The sequence below is a fragment of the Coturnix japonica genome, chromosome 4, assembly GCF_054131305.1.
Source record: "Coturnix japonica strain WE chromosome 4, WE-NBRP24, whole genome shotgun sequence".
NCBI lineage: Eukaryota > Metazoa > Chordata > Aves > Galliformes > Phasianidae > Coturnix > Coturnix japonica.
The window spans coordinates 85,254,716-85,268,734 of record NC_140666.1 but is presented as its reverse complement, the minus strand read 5'-3'; the positions used below and the strand labels follow the sequence as shown (position 1 = coordinate 85,268,734).

Here is a 14,019-nt window from a genome sequence, read left to right as displayed (position 1 = left end):
CCTATAGATGCATAGTTCCCTGCTATACAAAACCATTCCTTCAATTTACTTTTCACTCACTTTGTTCATTTTCTGCAGTGATGGATATAACACACAGTAACATTTTCTTCATGTCTCCTGTTGTTCTCTTAAGGATGTCAATGCAAGTCACAACCCATGAGTGTTTATGTTCAGTGTCACCCAACCGCTGCCAGCTGAAGACAGCATTGCACCATTTAGCTAGATTAATTTTCTTGCAATGGACTTTGCTACTCATCTCTTTTCCAGCTGGACTGGATAATCAGGTTGTCTCACCCCAGCCAACAGAGAGTTTAATCCTCAAGCCCTCGATCTTTCATAAATCCATCTACAGAGAACCACTGCTAGAAATTCTTTGTCGTTTATGTCATATCTTGTAAAATCCGTTGAGCCTGCTTGAGCATGTGTCTGGTTTGACTTTTCCTGAAGAACAGTCTCTCTCTGGAGGGAAAGTCTGAACTGTTGCATTTATCTTTCCACACACTCAGATAGGCAGTTGGGAAAGTCTCTCTGATGGGGATATTTTCCAGTGAGTCATACCTGCTCTCTTTGGATTGACAAGTTCTGACAGCACAGTATTAATATTATCTTGCAGTACCCATCAAGTGGACTCCAACAGAGGGTTGAACAAAAAGACAGACTTCCATTCTGAAGTCCCTTCCCAGGTAAGGTTCCTATTAAAGAAAGACAGGACTTTTCTTGAGTAAGCAACAGGGACTAAAAAAGAGTGGGCAGGACATCAGATGTGTGTGAGAGCATAAGAATTAGTAGGGAGACCCATTAAAAAAAAAACCTCAGTACTTGTTTGTTGAAATGTACAACAAGAAATATCACAAAAGCATCTTTTTTGATAGTCCTGAGCAGACAAAAATCAATAATTCATTCCACTTCACAATCAGTCTATTTTTTTCCACAACAAATAAAACACTTGGCAAAAGAAAAAGAAAAAAGAAAAACATCCTTTTCCTTATTTTCGTCATTGCAGCACAATCCAGATAAATAGAACAGCTGAGCTAAAAGCTATAAAAGCAGCATTTCCTTCAGCATGAAAATTGAAGAGGAAAAAACAAGAAATTATCTTAATTGCCAATCCCCATTCATGCTGGATCTTTACCACCTCCATACTAATGTCTTCCTGTTTAAATTAATTCCTTCTTTTCCCACCAAACTTTTCCCTTCTGAGAACTTTTAGCATCTAGTTGCCACATGAACCCATTTTTCAGATTCAGTTCTGGAATTTCAATTGGAAAATACAACGTTGGTTTATTCAAAAAAGTAATCTCTATTAAATATTACAGCCCTTTTTTCTCAGTAGGAGAAATACAGCTTCATCAAAGAGAATCAATAAATGAATTATTCAGACCCATTTCAAATGCTGCATTAATTCTGGCTTCGGAGAGGCATGGAGCAGACCTCAAATCAGCCATGTAGATAAGCAGGCAGTGGTTATGTTCTTTCTTTGAAGTTGATCAGAGGGTTACAATGGTTCAAAAAAAAAAAAAAGCTCTGGACATCAGAGATTCCCAGGTGGAAATGTGACATGGAAATCCTTTCTTTGCACAGCTACCAGCCAATATGTCTATCCCACTTAAAACCGTGGTCTCCTTTACATCTACAGTTGGACCATTCCCATCCTTTTAATGTGTTTACCCTCAGTATTCTTCTCCATTTCTCCATAGATTTTCCTCATTTTGAAAACTGAGGCAGAGAGATTAAACGCTGGAGACAAGGTTCAAAAATAAAACTATGCTCTTTTTGTTTTGTTTTTAATAGCAAAGATGCCTAATCACTGACATCAGACATGATTCCAGGACTATGACTTCTTAAAAATCAACATTGGAAAGCTTGAAGTGCAAGTAAAAATTAATCCAGAGAAGACCTGTGACCTGTGCTACATGGAATCAGTCAGTCTTTTCAGCTTTACAATCTATTAATTACATCTTCCTGCTCCCTTCTCTGTGATCACTCTTTCAGTCCACTTCAATTTGATTCATAGAGTCAGCATCACATGCAATTAATACTCGAGCTCCTATAAATTTTTCTTCTCAGACAACCAGGCAGAAGGCAGGTCTATTAAAAATACCACATAACCTCTGCAAAGCTCATTTAGCTGTACCCATTTCTCATGCACAGGACACAAGTTCTTCAGATGTCTGCACGACCTCCAGAGGAAAAGCCCAAATCCTAGAGAGGCAAGACAAGTCCTCATGAGCAATGCAGCATCACCCACAACATGGAGCATATTTGCAGTGACAGTGAGAGACAAATGTGGCTGACCCCCCATTTTCATGTTCCTTCAGCCACTCCCCATAAGGCTTGCTTTCCAGACCCTTCACAGCTTCATTGCTCTTCCCTGGGTATACACATATATGAGAATACCATAGTCATCATTCAGCATATGCCAAGATAAGGCTAAAATGATAATTCTACATGTATTATTCAGTCATTGGAACAGGTAAATGGTTTAAACAAATTGAGATTTTGACAAATAAGTCAATATAGAGATAGGAGGGATTGTATTATCCTTGTTTACAGGGAAAATTTTTACAAGTGATGAATTAATTAGGCACTTTGTCTTATGACCTCAAAAATTCACCCCATTACCATAGGGAAGACTTTACTGGCAACTCAGACATACAACAGGTCATTAAAACAGAAAGTAAATGAAAATCTTCTCCCTGCATGAGAAATATTACACGTGATTTTACATAATATTCTTGTAGTGCTATTGAGCTTTTTATTATCAGGGGTCAAGTCCCTTCGGAAGAGCAAGATTAATCTCACTTAGTTGTATATGTCTACAGTATGAATGCCCATATCAAAGCCAGTCACTGTCCATTTCTTTTAGTTCACTACAGTTTTAAAACTGAGTTCATCTGTCTTATTTTAGCTGTCTACTGCAGAGTGAGATGAATCACAGCCTGAAAGTGCCCACTGGCTATAAAAAAAAGCCTCGACAGCTGGCACAGATGTAGACAGCTGCTCTTTAAACTTTTTTGGTGGATCAGAAGAGTGTCAGTCTGTGTGGCTGTTGGGATGCATGGTGGTAGCTATCTCCAGCAATTCCCATTTTAGTCAGTTGAGAGGACATATGCCAAAGTATCATTGAATAGTATTAAGTGGGCAGCTACTGTCAGTCACATAACAGATGTGTAAGCACTGCAAAAATGCCTTGGTTATCTGAAGGATAGAATAGAATGGTTCTTTGGAAGGCATTCACAAAGACCATTGAACCCAGCTGCTCAACTCCTTCAGGAATAAGAAAAAGTTAAAGCACATTATTGAGGGCATTGTCCAAAATGGCTCTTGACCACTGACAGACAAGGGACATCAGCCACCCCTCCAGGAAGCCTGTTTCAGTGTCTGAACTCCCTCATTATGGAGAAGCTTTTCCCAGCACTGAACCTGACCCTGGCACAGCTCTGCTGAACTTCATGCCATTGCTGGTTGCCCAATGCTTTGTCATAGCTAGGTCTCTCTGAAAGGTCCCTCTTCTCTCCACAGTAAGCAGCATCTCCCAGTTTTGCTTCATCATTAAGCTTGACCTAGAATTGACCCCTGAAGACCATTATCCACCCTTAAATAGTTCCATGTACTACCACACTTTGAGCTCTCCTGTTGACACAGTTCATCATGCACTGTAGCATCAACCAATTTGTCTCTCAGTTGGACAACTTGTCCGTAAGGATACTGCGAGGAATGGTATCAAATGGCTTACAGAAATACAGAAATTTTGCATCCATCACCTTCCCTTCATCTAGCAAACAGGTGAACTTATCACAGGAGGAGATACAAGCATTAAAACAGGACTTTCCCTTGCTGAACACACATTGACTATGCTTGACAATTTCTTTGATCTTTAAATGCCTTTCTACATCTCACAGGCCAAACTTCTCCAAAGATTAAGATTATCCTAACAGATTTGAGGCTTCCTGGGCTTTCTCTTGTGCTTTTTTTTGGTAGATGGGTATAACATATGTAGTTAGAATGTAGTTGTAGGTGATCTAGAAGAAAATGAAGACGTTTTTTCCTGCAGATACCTATTTCCACACCACAGCATATGACAAACACCAGCTTAACGACTGAGCTTGGAAGAACGGACAGTCCTACAGAAGGTCTGCAAAGAGCTCCCAAAAACAATTGCTATCCTCATAGAGACTAGGGTTGCACACCAGGTACAGTTATTAAAATAAAACATTTTTAAAATGTAGATTAAATGAAGACTGTAAAAGAAACATTTCCCTCCCACTGATGTGAATCATTGACGTCCATTGATTACTATGAAACTGATTACTTTGGGCATGAGGAGTATTTTAAAAATTGCCATGTATGCAGCTTTGAAATGTTTCCTGAGTGTCTGTTTAGTCACTAAAACTGATACTCTGTTCAGGCCATTTCAGTGGTCTCTTTACTGACAAATTATTTCTGCAACATTTCCTGGACTCACATCTTCTTCAATATAACAATCTACCACGACAAACTCATTTCCCAGTTTATGAAACTACCATTCTTTGAAGCTAAAGGCAGCTCTTTTGTAGCTGTCATACTGTATAATATGGGTAAGGTCACCGTCTGTAGCAAGCTAAATTATAGGATTTGGTTTAGTGCCAAATTCTAAAAGCAGAGATAGAACATTATTGTGAACTGTGGTGTCCAGAGTTTAATGTACTTCTTATTAAAATCAATGGGAAGTTTGTTTCAATGAGGATTGGATTGGGTCCTAATTACATGTCGACAAATGCTTCCCACATGCCAATTCCAGTATTAGAACTGCTGTTGATTAGATGTCTTCATAAAGTACTATTCAGTCCTGTGGCCAGTAAAACAATTAAATTCTATTGTCAAATTTAAATTTAATTAAAACTAATTTTAATACAGAACATCAAATAATTCACTCTGATATTTAATTAGAGAGCAGTCTTCCTTCCAGTTCTACCAGCACAATTTGTTACATGCCACAAGAGTGCAAAATCACATGTAGTTTTTCATGTTGACAACTGCACAGTGCCCAATATCTATCAAATTGCTTTGCAAAAGCAGAAAGAATGCAGCAGTCCCACTTACAGTTATCATGATTCAAGCATGATACTTTGCCCTCTTCTTTGTGACTTTTCTTCCCTTGTAACATTAAAAATTTTTAACAATCTTGGAAAAGACTGGGCAGGTATGTGGTTATGTTTTATGACAACTTAAGACAAGAATTAGGACTCCTCTCTCATCAAAACAAGGCTTCCTACTGTTATTCATGGAAGATACATGAAGACATCAAGGAAATAAGGAGCAAGGAAAACAAAAGATTTTAAAACACTACAAATCTGTGTTTAATCCTACTGTGGAAAATGGCTCCCTGAAAACTGGACCTTAAATTGGGATGAAACTTACCATGAAATTCCCTTTTTTTTTTCCCTTATTTCACTTTCTACTATGAAACTATACAGATGTATGTACATGCATGTGTGTGTGTATTTGTCACTCATTTTTCTTATAGCTGCTTTTTGATGGCCAGCCTTTTCATCTTTTTTCCAACAATATATATATATATTATTTTATTTTTCAGGTTTGTCTCTCTGCATTTAATTTGTCTTCTGGGTTGGGGGCACTGCTGGCTGAGGACCTACCCTTCTCGTAACTGAGACACAGCCAGTTCTGTTTCTTAGCTCATGCTGTGCCAGAGGATTTATTGGTGTGTGGCTATTTGTTTCTGAGCATTGGATTCAACTATAGAAAGAACAGTTTGGGAGGTAAGGAATGCTGGGAACAGCTTTGTGGCAGCTCTAGCTGAGCTCTAGTGCCTGGCTTCCAAAGTCTTCATTCTACCTAACACTCAGATTTTCCTAAGCTAGCTGTTGATGACATGGGACACTGCTGTTTTATGAGATGTTCTGGCTCTGTTGAGTTCATGGTACTTCTCCTTGTGCACCTGCCTCAATACTACACTGAGTGAAGGGTGAAGGTGACTTCATCAATTTATGTCAAGTGTGAGGGGGTGTTATGGTCTTGTATCGGACAACTCTGTGAGTGTTAGCAAATAGTTTGGTTTGTATACAGATGCTCACAAGGGTCTTCAGCTGCTCTAAACTTAAACGGTGCCAAAAAAATCAGTGGAATTATGAGTATTTGCACCAGGGAGGATCTGTCCTATGTTGCTTCCAAGTACATAACAGAGAATTACGTTTGTTGACAGTTCAATACATTCCTATAGAACTGGACAAGATTTCACTGAAAGAAACAAAATATCAGACCACAAATTAAGACTATTTAATGTGAAAAGCAGTCAGAAAAACTTCATAAGCAGCTAAATAGGACTGAGAAATAATTTTGCCATCTAAACTGTGTGGAAGAAATAATAAGGTGCGAGTTAAACTACAGTCACAGTCCACAAGATGAGCCCAGCAAGAATAAAGCTTACAAGTATTGCAGTGAACAATAATACACAAAAATGAATCAGTAAGTCCTTTTCTGGCATAGTAACCAAATGTCAGATAATCAGAGCACCTTCAGAAGAGGAAACAGATGAATAACACCTTCATTGAATAAAGGCTGGTGGCACCATAATGCAGACTGTACTCAGCAGAGAATTTCAGTTCTTTGGCTTTCTCAGTAAAGGAAACCTGAGTATTGTTCCAAGTGCTTAATAAATGCAGCTAGTATGATCTAGTGTAAAATCTCATACCTACTTTCTACAGTTTAAATCTTCTCTAGTTGGAAAATGAACAGTATGATCTAGCAACATTTCTTCCTTCCTAAGACAACAATCCTATGTCAACAGTGTTATATGAATCCCACTTTATACTGTGTACTTTTATTTTTTTTCCAAAGGAGATAGCTAGGGTTTTTTTTTTATGCTATTGTCAATAGTGTTGCAAATGTATCAAGAGAAGTAAGTAAAGAATGACTATGAGATAAGGCATGCATAACATAGAAACTAAATTAAACAAAGCAGAAAAGATTACAAATGGTTCTATGTTATTCTTTTTCTTAATCCTCAAATAGAGTCACTAAATTATGCCTCCAGATTTAGTTATGATATTTACAAATGACTTAACTGTACATTTAAAGAGGGGAAACCAGATACAAATGGGGGCAAGCTCATAATTTAAGGTCACCGTGGTGCCAGCATGAAGCAAATGCTTATTACTGGGATATTTTTGGTCATGGGGAATTCTCTTTCCCTAAGAACAAATCCCAGAAAAGCATATTTTTATTACTCTTCCAAATCTGGCATTCAGGCTTTATGTAAATATACAAGACAGAAGACCTTTCTTTTTAAAATGCTAGGAACTAGAGACACAGCTGAGATTTGCTTGGGAATATTTCCTTTAAATCATATTTGTACGAATAACACAAAATCTAAAACATATAAAAAATACATAAAGAAGAATGAATGGGAAAGTACTGCATGAACTACACAGCATCTTACTGGAGGCAATATAAAGTCACTTTTCTTCTCCTAAAAATTGTACCTCTAAGTACAAAAAAGGTTCAAAATAAGGTTACCAGTTTTGTTTCTTTATAACTGAAAACAGAAGGTGCATTTTTTTAAGATGGTATCATTCCTGAGCTCAGAAATGCTCTCTCATCTTTTGATATTCACTGTCTTTTTTCTCTCCAGAACTTTTCATCTAACATCTGTCTCTCTTTTTTTCTTGTTAGAGAACCACACTGTAGACCCAGACCTTGGAAGAAATGTAAAGAAATACAGTCCCAAAAAGCGCTCATGTAGTGCTATGACTTAGAGAAAATTAAACAAAGTTAATTTTGGCAGGAGCTAAATAAGGGCTATGTCATACAGTGAGCTGAGTTGGGCAATGTTCATGATGACTTCAAAGAGCAATGGGAGTCCAGAGAGCTTACGTTAGTTTAAGGAAGAGTTTGATTTTAGCCAGAAATTTGTGAATAAAAAAGAAAATTGCACAAGGAATGGTTGATGATGCTGTATGAATGACAGCAATGAGAAGTTATCCAGTTATCAGCAGTGAAATACTTGATAAAGTTGGAAACAAGTCCCATAGAGAACACAGAAACCGTTCTCTTCCCCTCCCTGTCATTTAGGATTTCTCCCAGCACCCAGCTGGGCAGGATGAGGACAAACTTGAGCAAAAGGACACTTCCTGAGTCTTTCTTTTCAGCAGCATCCTCCAAAACTACCTCAGTAAGCACAGCCTGCCTTGCCTGAGAAATCCTGCTCTGAGCATTCTCCCTCCTCGTTCTTTTCCTTCTGTTATGTTTTCACTCAGGACAACCCCCCCTACTCCCTCCCTACCCCTCTCACCACCTCCACCCCCACCCAGATCTAAAGGCTGACACAAGTTGGAGCACTTCTTGCTTCCCACCACTACTTTTGCTACCAGAGCAAGATATATGGTGCCCACCTGCTACACCACAGTTTGATGCTCTCTGAGTGCTGCAGACTCTCCTTGCACAGACAGCAGATAACGTTTTGGAGCTGGCAAGCAAGCACTCTGCTTTAATGTTGCAGTTTCCCCTGAGCTTTAGAATCACAGAATCATTAAGGTTGTAGAGACCACTATGATCATCTAGTCCAAATACCAAATCCAACCATTGAGTCTAGATCTCCCAGTTACATATAAAGTAACCCTAGCAGGTGTCTCTCCAGTCACAGCAGCAGCTCGGCAGAATGTCCCAGTACAATGAGCCATCCCCACCCTTAGGTCTGGAGCATCTCCTGCCTCACAGAAATCATGAGATCCCATTCTTCACCTTGAAGTCTCACTTCTCCTCCTACCTCCCTACAAAAAGAAGAGAGATCCTGTGTATGTTGTACTCAAAGCGATCTGCAAAGGACTTTGCAGGGGAGTTGGACCTTCAAGTGTCCCTTCCAACTCAAACAATTCTATGATTCTTTGATTCTATGATGTTTCACAGCTTCACAGTTTTATAAGAAGAAACCTGTTGCCTTGGTTGCACAACACAGTGGGGGGAGAAATAGGTAACTTGTTTCAGAATGGCTGAGGATATGGAACTAGTGCTTAAATTCATACTGAAAAAGGAGCAAGATAAAAAGAATAATGGGTTCCCCAAAACTGCTGTTTTAGAAAGAAGATGAAGAGGTCTGGGCTTCTCCTTAACTAACACCATTTTCGTATTTATTGAAAAAGTGACTCACTAAATAAACTATGTCAAGCAAACGCTGAGGTGTTTCTGGAATTACATCATTTCTGTGAAGAAGCTGACAGCCCCAAAGCCAGCCAGTGGAAACCAAAAAGGTCAGTCTCCAGGTCTGTGCACACATTTCATTTTTTGGTGGCTTTGCTCAGGAGGAAATTTCTCTGTGTATGACCTTCCAGCTCTGAAACAGACGCGATTTGCTGAAACCATTGCATCACAGGGCTGCAGTTTAGAGTGAAGAACTGAATTAAAAGGCTAGAGGTCTTTCCCAAAGGTTTTGCATGACTGTGGGCAACTCCCTTCAAGACTATTTGAAGATCTGATATTAAACAGCAACACCCACATTCTGTAAACTAGGTAAGATATAGCAGAGGGTTGTTAGAGCTAGGGTACTATGGTTAGGCTGCGGTTGGGCTTGATGATCTTTGAGGTCTTTTCCAACCCAAGTGTTTCTATGATTCTATGATTCTATGAAGATGCTTCTATGCCAGCAGCCAGTGGGCATCCTCACCGTTCAGTGAAAGTCAGCAGACTTTTTAATGAAGTGTGTTGGAGCCACAAACATGATTCAACTTCCAAAAAAAAAAAAAAGGAAAAGGAAAGCACACCTCATAAGATGCCAATGTAACCTTTTAGGTGCCCAAATTCAGAATCCAGTGGTTTATTTTCTTGGTACATCTATTTAATCCCATAAAGTGGTAAGATTACATTTACTCACCAGACACAGTATTTTTAGGTTGACTTCACTGTTTATTTGGAAGTCTCTGAAACTTTCAACTCAAAGAGCCCCACCTGGTCTTGCAGCACTGTATTAATTACAGCTATTAAAGATCTTACTTGGCTTACGAATTTCAGTACATGCCATTTTTACAAACAGCATTCATAAGCCATAAGCAGTCACAATCAGTCAAGTAGGAAGAATAAATGGTGATTGGAAATGGTGTGTGGGAAAGGCTGGAAGTGGGCATTGAGAACCACTGATTGTAGGCTGAACTGCATGGATCCTTAGCTATCAGTTCCTGAATTGATTCATTTCTTAAATAAAGAAGTTATAACGTCTTAAAGATTATGAATCCCATTTCTAAGCCAACATTCCCATAGCTAACATTTTTAAGGATGCTCTTTGCAAAGCCAGTATAGAATGAATTGAAAATGGGGATTACTGGAAGAAAAAGAATTGCACATGTCGGTTTTGAGGATCATGCTATGAATGCTTACAATCCAGAAAGTGATTCATTCCTATTAATATATTTATCACATTTTAATTTCTTAATTCCTGACAGTTCACATCAGAAATTTCTTCTCTCCTTACATTTTCTTATGTTTTGCTACACTTTGGAGGTTCTTTGTCTCAGTTTATTACTCACACTAGAAATTTGTGTCAGTGATTTGCTGCACTGTTCCTACTCATGGAGTAGCTCCATGTTCCTACTTTTTGTAGGACATACAACATACTTCCCACAAACACCAACAACACGTGGTTAGAAAGGAACATGAAATCCAATGGGAGGAGGTCCACTGTTCACCCACCTTGCAGACCCACAGCCAGCTACTCCAATATGAAGGCACAGACATGTTTATAGTAGTTGTAAAAGTTGTAGTACATTATATGTGAAACCAATTTTCCTTAGTTAGCCTTTTTATGTATTTAATCCTACTATTCTGAATGGCACTATTAAAAATAAAAAAAAAAAAAAAAAAAAAAAAGCCTCTTTTCCAGTGACAAAATTCTTAATTTTCCTGTGACCAAAACTAATGAACACTGTTTTTAGAACTTGTTTCCTTCTCCTTGATGTAACCTTGAGTCTGAATTTCCATGGTTTATGTTATTCAGTAAGGATACAACATCCCTATAATTTCTTTCCTATTTAGTACTTTTCATATGCTCTCAAAATTAATCACAGTTTAGAAAAGCTTTTTGTCTTATGATGTGCGTAAATAAATCACTGTATTCTTAGATAATGGAAATTGTTGGTGATTAAACTCAATTTGATAGGGTATGAGTGAAACTTCTCTGACTAGTTATCAACAGTATCTTGATTTTAGGTTTGGCTTTATCATTATATCTCCTATATTTACAGCTGCCTGTACTTTCCTTCAGCAGTTCTCCATATTTCATTTTGCAGATTGTTTTCCGCAGGCTCATGAATATATGGGTATTTGGCAGAGATTTTATAACCTATAATCAGAACTGAAAATTACAGTGATCCCATTTGTGTTATTATAGCTTAAGAATGTGTCAGACTTTCCATTTTAAACTTTCTACTGTAAAGGATCTACAACTGCTCTCTTTCTGTACTGCCAAATATTTCTGCAAAATTTTCAATAAGAATAAATAATGATATTTATGAATTTGAAACTTTTTTCACAGCTTCTGGTAGTGAGTGTGAGGAGATAAATGATAGCTTCTCCTGAAATTCAAAGAGATTTCTAATTTCCTCCCTATTTATTCAGTGATCACATTTTAGCCAAAGAAAGTGTGATGGGTCTCTTTTTAAGGACCTGTAGTACTAATGCAGTAGTGGACAGAGGGATTAGTCGAGAATGACTGGAACTATCTCCTTCCACTGGAAACATAATATTCTCCTTCAAGATAGTGCCAAGTATCTTCTGCCAGAGTAACAAGAGAATGGATAAGACAATCAGCCCCAGCTCTCTACTGTGATCTCAGATCATGAACTGCACAGCTCTATTTCTTTTTAAACACACATGCAGAATATTTCAAGGCTCCTGCCAGACTTTCTCATATCCAACAGCATCCTCTAGATGAAGGGACTGCAGACATAAAGATCAGGGAGGCTGTGGATGCCCCATCCCTGCAGGCATTCAAGGCCAGGATGATTGTGGCTCTGGGCAGCCTGGTCTGGTGGTTGGTGACCCTGCACATAACAGGGGGTTGAAACTGGATGATGACTGTGGTCCTTTTCAATCCAGGCCATTCTATGATTCTATGATCAGAAAGTCTCCTGATATTGCTAAGGACATGATAGGAGGAGAGACCTGAAAAGAAATCAAGGTGAAACTGGCCAGGAGGAGGATACACACTAGCTGATTTTTTATTTATTTTTTTTTCGTGTTTTCATAGAATAATAGACTGATAAAGGTTGAAAAATGCCTATAATATGATCAAGTCCAACCATCCTCCCATCTGCACCATACCCACTAACCCATGCCTCTCAGTGCCAGATCCTTTTCTTGAACTCCTCCAGTGCCAGTGACTCTACCACCTCCTTAGGCAGCTTGATCCAATGCATTAACACTCTTTCAGAGTAGTTTTTCCTAATACCCACTAACCTTTCTCTGTATCCCATTAAAACATTCTCAAATGCTGCAGCCCACATTGTAACTTCTGATCTCTTTCTGCTTTTAGCTGGGGGGAGGGGGAGCATACAAACATCATAAAATTTCTCCTTCCAACTGCTTAAATGTGAAATGAGAGATGGTGCACACAAAGTCATCCCAGGAAACAGCAAACTGGGTAACTGCTTACATCTCTCACCTCATCACTGCCATTTTAGGTATTCTCAACTTTCCAGACCTTTGTACTAGCTGAGGCAGCAAATTCTGTTTTCCTTTGTGTTTCAAGTAACTATCATAGCACCAGTTCCTCCAGGACCTTGGACAAACAGCATAATACAGATTTCCAAGGAAGCTGGGAAAGTATGGAACCCTCAGAAAGCTGTGAGAATGGTTGACGTGGTCTGGTTTGTTGAGCTTACTGCAGAACACTTTGCAGGACCAAATCTAGGCTCCTGCTGTGCAATGACTTGGAAACTATCAATGAATCGCAAACACAAACAGAAAACTGTCAGCCAAAAAGGTTTGTTGCATCTTCATTTTCTCCATTTACAAACAGGAGATCAAGAGAGTTTGATTGTAAGACCTCCAAAGTTATGGAAATCTGTTTAAGCAGAAAGTGAGATTTCTAGCTTCATTCTGCTGATGCAAACCTCTTGGATTTGCAAACAAATCAGATCTCTAGCAAGAATAGTCCAGGTTCCGAGGCTTCCTGTACTTTCATTACCATTAATGCACGGAAATCCTACAAAGCAGTGTTTTGTCTCCTGGTATTTGGACACATCCACTTCTGGTCCTGCATAGAGTGGAGTGAGACTTCTTGCTGAGCTGGTATTTTTTGCCTGTTAGCTTGCATAAAATGCTGAGGATAAGAAGAACTCAGGTCTTGACTTTCTTAGCTCATGTACTTTATAAGCTATTAAAAGGAAGTTATAATTATGAATGTTGTGAGATATCACATGACATTTTTTCACTACAAGCCATGTCCTGTTGTCAGTATTTCCACTCACTCCCATTGACTATAATCAGAGGCAAAGGGCATAAACACTGGAAGCAAAGTCTCGCCTTAAGTGGATCTTCTCCAAACCTCAACACGGCATTTCTGATGTGAACACATATGGAACATCTATTGCCTTTTAGAAACGCAGACAGCAAAGCTGCCAGCAATGTGAATGAGAGTGGTAGGTAGAGAGAAAACTAGCCACTCTGCTCTGCATTGCTGGGTGGTTCTCTGCCTCTCATGCTAGATCCTCAGCACTAAAGACAGATGGCGAGATTAGAAGTAACCGTAAGCATTTATGTATAAACTGGACAAATATAAAGCCTTTCCTAAAGGACTCTGCCTTGCAAATCTATTTTCACACAGCCCCTTTGAGTCATCAGGTGAGCTCAGTGGTTGACTGGCACCACAATACGCCTTGTTGAAAGACAGCTGGAATTAGAGCCATGGTAAAACTTGCCTGGGGTTGGTGAAGAAGACTCTAATTCACAAAGACAGCCCCAGCTCACTGTTTTCCCAGTGAATTCCATTTCTTCAGAGAACAAAACATCTTGAACGCAGCATACAGACCCACA

The 14,019-nt window shown here is 38.9% G+C and overlaps 1 long non-coding RNA gene across 1 annotated transcript in view; it reads right to left on the bottom strand.

Moving 5' to 3' along the window:
• Nucleotides 1-14,019, bottom strand: part of LOC107313883 (uncharacterized) — a 74,452-nt gene that overhangs the window by 12,572 nt on the left and 47,861 nt on the right. The window contains exon 7 of the long non-coding RNA XR_014945547.1: nucleotides 559-692. This is a non-coding gene — a long non-coding RNA (uncharacterized LOC107313883). The remainder of the gene's footprint in view (nucleotides 1-558; nucleotides 693-14,019) is intronic.